Source organism: Leptidea sinapis, chromosome 31, assembly GCF_905404315.1.
Source record: "Leptidea sinapis chromosome 31, ilLepSina1.1, whole genome shotgun sequence".
Lineage (NCBI taxonomy): Eukaryota > Metazoa > Arthropoda > Insecta > Lepidoptera > Pieridae > Leptidea > Leptidea sinapis.
Window position 1 is genome coordinate 9718705 of NC_066295.1, and position 13036 is coordinate 9731740.

Sequence of the window (13036 nt, forward strand, 5' to 3'; positions counted from 1 at the left end):
ATCTAAGCAATTGAATTATTTTTATGAAAAAAAGTCAACTTGCACCTTATCCTAAATAATACTTCAGCTTCATGAGGATTCTTGAAAACGATGTTAAGTATCCCAGCAATATTACGCTACGGCATCTTTATTACCGAATTAATGCAAAGAAACCGACCACTGGTAAATCACATTAAAAATTGAAACTACGGTCTATAGGGGTCGTAATGGGAAAGGACAATCAGGCTAACGAAATTGACAGGCGCATAAGACTGGCGTGGGCAGCTTACTCCAAACTCAAGTTTGCGTTTAACATGAAAATCAGTGCCGACCAAAAAGCTCGTATTCACGACCAGTGCATCTTGCCAGTGCCTACGTATGGGGCTGAGACTTGGGTTTTTACTAAGGAGATCCTCAACAAACTTCAGGTGGCTCAAAGGGCAATTGAGAGAAACCTGGTAGGAGTTACACTGAGAGACCGTAAAAGAAACGAATGGGTCAGAGAGCAGAGCAAAGTGAGCGATGTAACCAAACGTGTTGCGAAATTGAAATGGGAGTGGGCTGGCCATGTCGCCCGCAAGCATGGCTCGTGGTGCAAGGCAGTGATAGAATGGAGACCGTGGGATGAGAAACGCCCGAGAGGAAGACCGCAGATGCGAGGGTACGACGATATCAAAAGACTGGGGGGAACAAAGTGGTTGGAAACTGCTCAAGACCGGAATAGATGGCATAAGCTGAAGGAGGCCTACACCTTCGAGGTTGAGAACGGCTAAAGAAGAAGAAGAAAAAGACGGTCTAGAAAAAATGTTTTCATTTTCAACGAGCCACTGGAATTTCGTCTTTACTTTTATCCATTTAAAATGCAAACCGCCTCCGCAAAGCCAAGAAATAAAGGGGTACGCAAAGGGAAGCCCGGGCGAAGCGAATATGTAAGGTAAATCGGATAATAGATTTTTATACAAAAAATGTAATATAGGCGAGTGATTTGTATATCGAAACTATGCAAGTGAGTTGCTACATATATTTAAATTTATACATACCTACAGTTGAATCAAAACAAAATATTATTAAGTTCGTTTGTTTTGGTGTAAATATATTATTTTGGCTATTTTTCTTGGGATTTTCGGTGAGGTTTGAACTCAGATAATTTGTTTTAGTGTAGTAGTGCTAATCGAGAAATGAATGTGTTTTAAATATTAACAATGTTTTTGAGTATTGTGTCATACGGTTTCTTATAGTGCGGATGCTGCAGATTTTCACAGTATTTTTGTTCTCCAATGCTCTAAGCAATGTTTTTATTTATTTATTTATAAGGAAGCCAACGTGCATACAATCTTAATCTATGGACACGTTTAAAAATTCTTTCTAACGTTGTACACTCCACTTATAGGCTAACTCCACGTGCATAATAGGTATAATTTACATTCTTTGTTAACAGGTAAAGATAATTTTCAAAAATATAACATAAATAAAGCCACAAACAAAAGGCTGATAAAAAAAATCATAAGGTACTTACATAATATCTTTTTATGGAAAAGGAGGACAAACAAGCGTACGGGTCACCGGTCGAATCACAGGAGTGTTGCCGGCCTTTAAGGAAGGTGTAAACGCTTTTTTTGATGTAGCATCCCGGAAACATCGCACAAGGAAGTTCAGTCGACAGATTTTTAGTACGTGGAAGAAAGCTCCTTGATAACCGCACTGTGGAGGATCGCCACACATCCAGATGGTGGGGATGATATCCTAACTTGTGCGTGTCGTGCAAAGCTGGAATTCGGCGGCAGGAATTGCAATTGAAATGCGGTAGAGGACACACAATGAAGCGATGTCTCTACGCAACGCCAAGTGATCTAGCCGTTCACAGAGCACTAGTTCCGCAGTCAAATGGATCGAGCTGATTCTGGGATGCGACAGACTAGAGAAGACAGCAATACTCCATATGTGGCTGGTCCTGCGCTTTGTACAGCGTTAGAATGTGGGCCGGCTTGAAGTATTGCCGTGCTCTATTTTTAACGCCCAGTTTCTTCGAAGCCAATTTAGCTTTGCTCTCCAAATAGCCGTGGAATTGGCAATCGCTCGAGATTTCGAAACCCAGAATTTCGATACTAGGCGAGGCTTTGAGGGAAGTGTTGTCGAAGAGCGGTGATACGACAAATGGGTTTTTTTGTGGTAAACGCACATACTTGAGTCTTCTGGGGGTTAAATTGGACAAGGTGCAATTTACCCCATTCCGCGACCTTCTCAAGAGAGGACTCGTTTGAAGAAACAAGTTTCTTCCGGCACTGGTCGACGATTTCCCTAGAGAGACCTGCATGGACCGTGTATACGGCATCGCCAGTGTTGTCGTTCGCATAGCAATATATGTTGGGGGTATCCAACATATCATTGATATGCAGAAGAAACAGTATGGGATATAGCACAGATCCTTGGGGCACTCACGGGCGTTCACGAATTCGAGAAATAACCGTCGATAACGACCTGTATGTTCCGCCCAGTGAGGAAGCTGGAGGTCCACTTGCATAAGCTGTCGGGAACCTTTGCGAATGATGGAAGTTTTGCGAGAAGCGCCTTGTGCCATATACGATCAAAGGTCTTCGCTATATACAGGCTAACTGCTTCTGCCTTCCCCCTTGCTTTCGATAGCCGCTGCCCATCTGTGTTAGGTATTTCATATATTATTGTAAATCTGTATTGTAGCGTCTTTTAGTAGGCGTCTTTAGGCGTTGATCAAATTAAATGTAGCAGTAATTATTGATTGAGTTAGGTTTATAATATTTTGAAGTGAAACCACAAAAATATTTGGATGTCTGTCAAGACGAAACATGTGCCTGAATGTTTCTGGCAAATAAAGAACTTTGACTTGATATCAGAAAATCACCTGCCGATCGACAATGGCGAAAGCCGTACCGTCGGTCGTTGATCAACTGGTGACCCTCTAAGTATACCAAGAGCAAACGGTTAATTATGCTCTCCATGATTTTGGAGAGCAGGGGGGTAATAGCTATAGGCCTGTAGTTTACGTTTTTATACATAACCTATAAACCTTAGATAATTAATATAAACGTCTAGATAGAGTCTCTTTCTGTTAGGCAACCAATAAAAACAGGCCAGGAATATCAGTTTAGTGTAAGTGACAAGCTACGTCTTACACACGAGTGCCACACAAATCACGACATTTGTATGGCACTTTGTATTAATGTGTGTGAATTGCCCAAAATAGAGGTTAGTTCTAAACACAATTGTTTTCGCCGTTTTCACAGCTTTCGTAGTCTATCTAGCCGTATATTTGATCTAAGCTATAAACGTATGACCAACCAAGTTTCGTGGTTAGAACGTTCACTGCAAAACGCTATACACGTATCAATTATTAACCTGTGTAATTATAAATTAAAATAGACCCAATTTACAGGCAGACTACATTAACGAAGGACTACTGATAACATAAAATGACCCCCTATGCGTAAATAGAGATAAGAATAACAATTGGCTCGAGAACATACTGGAGCCTGAGAGCATGATGAAATGCAAATTATTTGACACCTGCATACTTCCTCTTTTTATGTATTGCAGTCAATTTGGGCTTAAACGCAGAACATGACCAGAAATCAACGCAAGTACTGAATACGCGATAGAAAGAAGTATGTAGAATGTAAAAAAGTCAAACATTCAAAAAGAAGTGACATGAGTAATATTTCTGGACATGCGGATGCTAGGTCAGCTACTTAAATAGGGTTCCTCCCACATTCTGAATTTTTCTCTCATGACTTATGGCTTGCACTATTGCCCAAGATGTATGAGAGTTGGTCCAAGTCCAAAATATGGCAATGTTCAAAAACTTCAAAAGGCAAATTTTTTTAAAGCCTCCAACCCAGAAACCCTCAAAAATCTTATTTCTTGAAGTTTACTAGGCTCCGTAAAATTTCTAAATATTTTAAAGTGGATTGTGTTATATTTTATAACAAAACTCCCGAATGATGTTAAAGTATTACCTATTAAAAAAAAATGTATCGTAAAAATAAATTAACATCTAAGGTTGTATAATGTGAGAGATTATTTGAATGATAAAGATAGTTGGAATTAATGTTCTAAATTTTGTTAATGAATATTGTTATACTCATTTGAATGCTATTGTAACTTGTACTTCATCCTGACTTGCACTAAATAACTTATAAAGTTTTACAGTGACTAAGATTTTTTTGACTTTGACTTTGTTTACTATTCCCTATAAAAAACAATTCTAAACTCATTGCCGATTACCTACGTCTACACCACGCCTCCACACGTGGAAATAAACTTAGAATTAGACCATTCTCTTTGTGACTGTATTTTACACATATATTTTGTGTAAATAAAAATATTATGTAGTTAATATCACTAATAATAAAAGTAATTTTATAGCCAACAGGTTTACAATCACAAGATTTAATTTTCTTGATCTGAATAAAAAACTATTATCATTTTTATTATGAACCTGAAAAAAATATAGAATAATATGACTAAAACACAAATATCGCACATATATCGTATATTTATATCACTTTGCACAAACCATTATATTACATACTTTAATTAAAATTTCTCTTATATTAAAAATAACCAATATAAATCTTTAATAATTTTAATACTTTTTTACAATGAGACCAGAACTTTCTAAAAATACCCTCAATAAAAACCGAATCACTTGATATAATTCACATCAATATTAATAATTTAATAATTCCTCACCATTACCATAGAGCCTCATAAATTCAGTCCTAATTTCAACAATAACAAGCTAAAACCCTCAAAATGGAGGGCTATATTATTCCAACTCAGTATAGATCAGCCACTATTGAAATTAACAGTTAAAGCTATTACAATATTATTTAAAATACTTTGGAAAAAATATCAACTTGCCAAAAATTTTAAACATAAATTATAATAACAGAGATTATATTAGACAGTTCAATAATTCACAAAGACATGCCTCACTCCTTGACAATAGTACTGAGGGAGGTCAAAAACGAAGGAAAGTGGCGCGTTTTTTATCGATAGAATTATCTATATGGGCCACAACACTTTTATACATTATAATAGATTAAAAACCATGCAAATGAGATAAATGTATAGAAATATACCTGCAATCTTAGAATAAAATAGCCGTGAACTGTTAGTCTCTATTATCGGCAACGCACATGCAGTAACACAAAGTGGCTGACGGTTCGCGAGTGTAAGACATAGCTGTCATGCACACTAAAGTTATAAGCCTGGCCTGTTGTAACAGGCTCAATCTAGACTTATAAAATATTATCTAAGTTTGCAATGATCCGCGAACATGTCACACAAAGATAACAGGATAACATTAACAACAATTGTGGGTTTTTCTTTGCCCAATATTTCAGTTTCTAATATCTTGACTATGGAGTGACTAATCCTGATGCTTTTAGTAATAAACCTTGAAGCATGGGTGGACATTACATTATTAGTATTAATTATTTAAAAATTCATCAAATATACACAACAATTCTATCCACAATGGAGTTGACTTGCCCAAACACCTCATCTGTATGATAATTAAAAACCGATACAAGAAGTGCCATTAGACAAATAAAGCATTGATTACTATTGTAGTACTGACTTGATTCTGTTGGACAACATATTTGCGGGTATTTGTAAATCTATTTAAACATTTTTAACTCTTACAATGAAGTTCTGGCAAAGTAACACCAGAGATAACTCAATACGCATATATATAAATGTTACATCTATTTTATTCTCTACATCATGTATATCTATATTAATAAACGCAAAATAAAGTTATTCCAGATTTAAATCTTTTTGTCTGTATCTTCCCTTTGTCACTACAGTATGACATGACAGGGAGAAGTGATTTTAAAATTGGAGTAACTTTATACTGCATTTATTAATAAGAGAGAATATGCCTACGGAAATTGATAGGATGTGCATTTAGATACACACAATATGTGTGGATTTAAGTGATACAATCCGCAAACATAATAAATCACTTTCTATCTACTTAGTAGTGTCATTGGCAACTTGTTAAAAAATACAATAATTATACCTATTAAATATTTAGCATAATTACTGTATTAGTGTTATTTTAAATTGTAATTATAAATATTACACAATTAATTAAAAATCTGCAAAAATTATTGTTACTATAAGCTCATCATCGTAGGTCGGCAAAGCAACTTAAGTAGTTCTTTCAAAATTAAATATCACATTAAGACCATTAGATCTAAAACAAAAATTAATATTTACTCAATAGCTTCAATTCTATTCATATAAATAATATTATCCACTTGTAAATGCCAAATATATTATAAAATTTCCCAGATGCTGCACCATTTTTTATTCTAATGCTTATAATACTTACAAATGTTGCACTAAAATGCCATTATTTGTGGGAGTGAATGATGGAATCAACTATACAACTGGAATAATGTGGTACAACACAAATTGCAATACTCAATTACGAAAGCAGAAAGTCTCATGTGATGTTATTATCATCAAACACATTAAGAGGCGGAACTGCTTAAGTAAAAATTGAAATTTGTTGAATGAGGACAATGAAGTATGAAACATGCTGTGATTTGACATAAGTTTGAAATAGTTGTACCTAATTACAGTATGCCGATTGGTGACGAAGTATAATCCGGCTAAGTTTGAAAGCGAACAGTTGCTTAAAATGTAGTGGATTTCAGTTATCTCCGATTTTTACAAGATTATATTCGTCAATCTATGAATGACTGCACATTTCATACAAAGTCATAAATATTTTATTGATATAAAATCAACAGATTGCTCGTCAACGTCAAACACCAAAAAACAATCGCGTGAATCGCTTTTTCTTAGAGTTTCGCTAGGCTGATTATCATTATCAAATGACACATTTACATTAACTGTATAGATCGCAGTATAACAGCATGTACCTATATTATTTTTTCAGATATTATAACATTGTTTAATTTTAGCACCGATCAATACCGATAAACTTAGAAAACACATACTCATAGCTTGGTAGTCTACTTTAACACTGGCGAATTTGTGGTATGTCTTCCACACAAGGCAGTAGGAAGAATAGAATAGAAGATAAGACAGTTGCCTAACGGCCGTTTTCAATAACATATCTCTAGTTACGGATACATTGCTGTCACCAATTAATGACAAGATCTTATCTATCCATAGTTATGTCCAGTATAGTTATAGTGCAATGCTTCGTGTCGATAGGTTATTGAAATGTAAGTAAGCATAGACATAGGTTTTTGAAAATGGCCGTATGTTGAAGCAATTGTTACAATAGAAAAGAGATAGTTGTACAGAGATCAGCTGACATTGCGTTGATGTCAACAGTGTATCACAGAGAGCTAATAATAATTTTTGAAAAAAGATTGCAATTAGAATATTCATACTTTTTTAAATCTAGCTTGCTGCAAACCTATTTTTTATTCAGTCCATAATAATTATCATTAATAAAAACAATAAAGAAATTCAAATTTCTTTAACACTAAATCTGGCATATAATTTCTCAGTGTGTCAGATGTCGCTACAAAAAGTTTTATATTTGGCATTTACAAAATTATAATTCATATAATTTTAAAGTTATGTTTCTTCTATGTTGGGATTTTCCGAGAAGAGTTGATGATCATTGTAAGTGCGGAGGTACTTCTTGGTGAAGATATACAACAAGACTCCCCATTTCATCATCATAAACGACCAGACTAGTCTTATGATTATGCTTGTTTTGATTGGAATAATATCTGAAAATAGTTAATTTTAATTTATTATTAAGGTGTATAGCTTTGTCAGGAGTAATATAGTCTGACCAGATTATGTTATTATTAATGTAGCATTAATGTATAACATATAATTAGATTGTCTTTGTTGAAGTTGTACTCTGTAGAAAAAGTCTAAGGAAATCTTAAGGAAATTTTTATTTTTATGAAAATAAGAGATGAGCAAGATGTTCAGCTGATGGTAATTGATACGCCCTGCCCATTACAATGCAGTGCCACTCAGGATTCTTTAAAATACCCAAAAATTCTGAGCGGCACTACAGCTGCGCTCGTCACTTTGAAACATAAGATGTTACATCTCATTTGCCCAGTAATTTCACTAGCTACGGCGCCCTTCAGACCGAAACACAGTAATGCTTACATATTACTGCTTCACGGCAGAAATAGGCGCCCTTGTGGTACCCATAATCTAGCCGGCATCCTGTGCAAAGGAGCCTCCCACTGGTGTACTAGTATGCAGTTAAAGTACTGTTTGATTATTGTATTGTGCTGAAGGTGAGTGTTGATGTACACCATTAGGGGGTGCCATAAAACTACAACTGATACACCTTGTACCCAGATGTTGAATCCATAGAATGGTGTACATTGCCCCAATTAATTGTATTTAAGAAAATTAAGCTGCCCCACTAAGTTATACAACAGCAGCTGTTTGACAACACTTATTCTATAGATGTTTAAATACTTAACACTCATGCATACTTAATTAGCACAAGCACTGATAACTTGAATATAAAAACACATAATATGTTGTGCTATATGATAAACTAATATGTAAATAACACAGCACCGTCACCCACCTATACAAAAACATAGAGAGCTTATCATAAATAAACAACATGACTATAATTATGTACAATAATTAGTTAAAATATATGAATAAAAAATAATATAATAATAATAATAAGAATTACATACCTGTTTGGTAGTACATTTCTAGAAAAGCATAGAATAGTGTGAGGGCCAATCCAGAAACAAATCCAACCATTCCAAAATCACCAATGTATTGCAGTGACTTTCTTGAGAAATTTACGTGAAGAGATTCTTTTAAATAATGGAAATGTAGCATAAGAGCTAGTGATGCATGTATACCTAAAATAAAAAAAAATATTAACAGAGCAGAACAACAGTACATTTATGGAAGCTATAAAGCAGAAAAGCAACAAATATGAATAAAGAAGAACACATCCTAAGACATTCACTCGTCCCAATATAAGGTGGTAAGAATGACTTATCAGATATATTGGGGCAGGTTCAGATTATTGACAGCTAATTACTGACAGTAGAAGGTAGTAATTTATCTCTATCTGTAGATAGAATATTGGGAACGGCAGTTAGTGGCCATCACAGTGCCACACTCTGTGTCCGCTTCAAGAAAAGTTTTACTCTAAAGCGTTTACTCTTTATGTTTGATTATATTGCATGTCTACAATCTTTTACCAAATGTGATATAGAGAATACAGCAAAGATACTAATCAAAGTATGCTAGTTGTACACACAGATTATTTTGATCAATAAAATGTCAAGAAAATGGGCAAAAGATTTTGCTGTCATTTTCAGAGAGGATATGAAAATTGTAAAGTAGCTGTAATAATTTGACGTAGAACCCAGATAAAAGTTTTAATAATAATTATAGAGTGACAACCATGATGCTCTTATGAAGAGTAGCTAGTTATCTAAAAGGCCTAATCCAGCAGTTCTATTCAGCTAATACAGTGCTAACTAAAAAAACCTTTCAATATTACATAATAGTAGGGTTGCCATCCGTCTGGGTTTCCCCGGATTTGTCCTAGTTTGGGAGGCATCCAGGGAGGGTCCGGGTGGAGTTTCAATTGTAAAAGAGTATCAAGGCCACGGCCGCGCCAACCACGATTTCGGCGAACAACCGACTCCCCAACACCATAAAACAGTGGACTAAAGAAATTTATATTTTAACAAATAATAATATTTTACTAAAGACAGAAATAGTCTCGTCAGTTATTAAATAAAACAATTTCATAGATTATACCTGTATTGAGTTTTATCAATGTCTATTAAGGTAAGCAGATATTTTAAAGGCTATCATAATACTAATAGACACCGAAAACCTGACAAGTAAAAGAGGCAATAGCCTGATGAAATAAAGCTTTAAAGAATAAAAAAAATAAGAATTGCTACGTAGTTTCTTAACACTTCAAATAGATTTTATTTCGTTTATTTGGATACTTATATATTATGGAGTATTGCTGTCATATCTAGTCTGGTATCACCCCAGTATCAGCTTGATCCATTTGACCTTCTTCCACATACTACAAGGTGTTGCAAGAGAATGTGACCATACTACCCATACTACCAGGTGACACATACACTCATTTTTCCTCCTTTTCCACAAAAAAAAAATAAGACTGCTAATAGTTTCTAAAAATTGTAAGATTTTATTTTATGAAAAGAGTAAAGTTTTAGCATAATTATATAGAAATTAAAAATGTAAGACTAAAATAGTAACTGATAATTTTAAGATTTATATTAGTTAAAAGAATAAAAGTTTTGTTTAATTCATAAAAAATTTAAAACTGCTCATGGTTCCTTGAATTTGCTATGGAGATTTTGTTTTGATAAAAGAGTTATTCTTTCAGACCATAGTATGATAAAGAAATAATTAATAATAAAGAAATAGAAAATGTAAGACTGCTAATAAGTTTTGTTAAACTTATCTTAAAAAACTTAAATACTGTTTTGTTGTTCAAAAAGACTAAATTTAGTTAAATACTGTATGAAAATATATAACAAGTTGATAATTGAACACTATTTTTATTTTACAGAATAACTTAAAAAAATACACTTCACATGTCCGGATTTTAAGGTCCTAAGTCCGGGGTTTTCACGCTTCTTGTCCTGGTTGCCAGATTTCGGAGATGGCAACCCTACAAAAAACCAAACGTTGTGTAGGTATTTAACACAGCAAAAAGCTTATTTTCTGTATTTTATACTGATTATGCTTATAAATATATATATATACTGTGGCAGATTTCTGAAGGTTTAAGTAAAAACATTTAAAAAATATTCGGTTTTTATTGTATTTCGGATTGAGCTGATGGTCTTGTTAACAATGGTCCTAAATAAATAATCATTATGATATCTTAGGTCAAAATAACATAAAGGACACTTGAAGTGCATACAAAGTGCATCTGCCTTCAATAATATTATACACTTACCGGATAATAACGCCCACATTCCTGCTTCAACATTTGCATAAACAATGCAAAAACATATAAAGGCCGATAAGCCAAACAGAGTACCAATAGCGCTTAAAGCTATATGAATTTTAGTGCGTAGCATTTTCATAAAATAATTGCCAAATTAACATTCAATAATTGTTATTGATATACTATTGATAATAGTTATGTATTAAGAAACACCAATCATAAAAATAAACAAACTGTAACCGAAATGATCCACACAAAATTAAGATTTAATTTTTATGGTTACTTGTTATTAGTTGATGATTGATGACCAAAGAGAATTTAAGCACTACGTTGAGTGATGACTGATAAGTTATGGCACTTGACAGTTTCAGATTCCCTATTAAAAAAGAAATACTAATGAGATGGCCGCAAGCCATCGGCATCATCGTTACTTTCAGATGTGTGTACTATGTACCCTCTTTTCATATATTTCCTTGCTTGAAAATATTTCAAATCTTTACCTATTTTATCAAGATGACTTTCTTAGACAATCTTCGAGTTTCGGTGGTTTCATAGAGTCATTGCTTAAAACTTTGTTGGATAAAAAGGCATATTATGGGCAATTGCTTCTCTACCTTTGATGGACAAAAACCAAATCTGAAAAAATCAACACTATAATGCCCATTTTCATCATTTCTTCCTAGCTTTAGCCATAATTCGTATCTGTTACCTACCTGTAAATTTAAAAAACTTTGTTTTAGTAATTATAAGGTGGTCTTATACATAAACCAGTAGGAGGCTCCTTTGCACAGGATGCCGGCTAGGTACCACAACGACGCCTATATCTGATTTCAGCCGTGAAGCAGTTATCTATAATATTTCTGTAAATTCGATTGAAAATATTTAAGTATAGATAATATTTTGATATCAAAACTTCGCGATTCAAAATAATTTATTTGTTACTTTACGTTCTATACATATAGACAATGCACCTCATACAAAATCAAAGCCGAAATATGGCACATGCCACAAATGACATCATAATAATTTTCGACTGCCATGTCTATAAGTACATTTGTGCGTTTACGCCAGTTGTTTAAAATATTATTGGTCAATAGGCAGCAATGTAAACACTATTTCAGTTTCAGCTGCGTATTTTGAATTTAGAACCCGATTTGGACAGTGACATCAGTGGAGTAGTAATTAAGTAGTTTTTTAAACCCAGACGAGAAAGAGGGTTACTATAAGTTTTACGTTCATTAGTCTGTCCCTCTTTTCCGATCAAGATCTGTTCAGTCGGAAGTTTTTTACGTTTCTAATCAAAAATCCCACTCATATTATAAAGGGGAAAGTTTGTATGTTTATTTATTGGCTTGTGTTTATATTTGTTACTTCTTTACGTTCTCAAGGGATTTGGATTTAATAAGTTAAGGTAATGAGAGAAATTACTAATACTCAAATATAATATTTTAATTTACATAAAATAATTAGTTAAACTGATTATTTAAATGTTAAGTTCTTTGAATAAAATAAAATTTGTCTATTAGACTTAGATATCTTTTCCAGGGTATCTTTTTGGTATATGTAGTGTAAGCGTAATATTAGTATGACAGCTTTTATCAAATTTTAAATGTGGCTAAATCCTTTAGTGGTGAAATATAAATATGCTCATTTGGTTTGTAAATTTCTTTCTTGCTACTGGCGCCAATTCTCTTTCAGTATCTCGTGTACGGGAAAGCTGAAAAATATTAGCTTTTATATATTTGCGGTTTAAATAAGTACCTATCAATTATCACTAGGTAACGATACTTCCGTGATAACGTGTAAATAGCACTAGTATGTAATTGTTCACGTAATGTAAGCCGTTCACATTACACAAAATACAGTATTGCTAATCATTGTTAAAGGCCTACTTTAAAAAAAATTAACAAAAACAACTGACTCCATAAATAACAATAATCGTTATTAGAATAAGATTTTTTAATTAGATTGTATAATTTTTTTTTTTTTGTTAAATCATTTTTATTTTTAGATTCTTAGTGAATCTGAACTGCACTAACTAATAATTTGTCTATATTTGTGTAGATCTACTAAATTTTG

General features: G+C 33.5%; 1 long non-coding RNA gene across 1 annotated transcript; it reads right to left on the reverse strand.

Moving 5' to 3' along the window:
• Window positions 1–8716: 8716 nt before the first annotated feature.
• Window positions 8717–11249, reverse strand: LOC126974157 (uncharacterized). The gene is made up of 3 exons (XR_007731483.1): window positions 10967–11249; window positions 9518–9686; window positions 8717–8864 (listed from the first exon to the last, which is right to left on the reverse strand). It is a non-coding gene; the product is annotated as an uncharacterized LOC126974157 (long non-coding RNA).
• Window positions 11250–13036: the final 1787 nt, after the last annotated feature.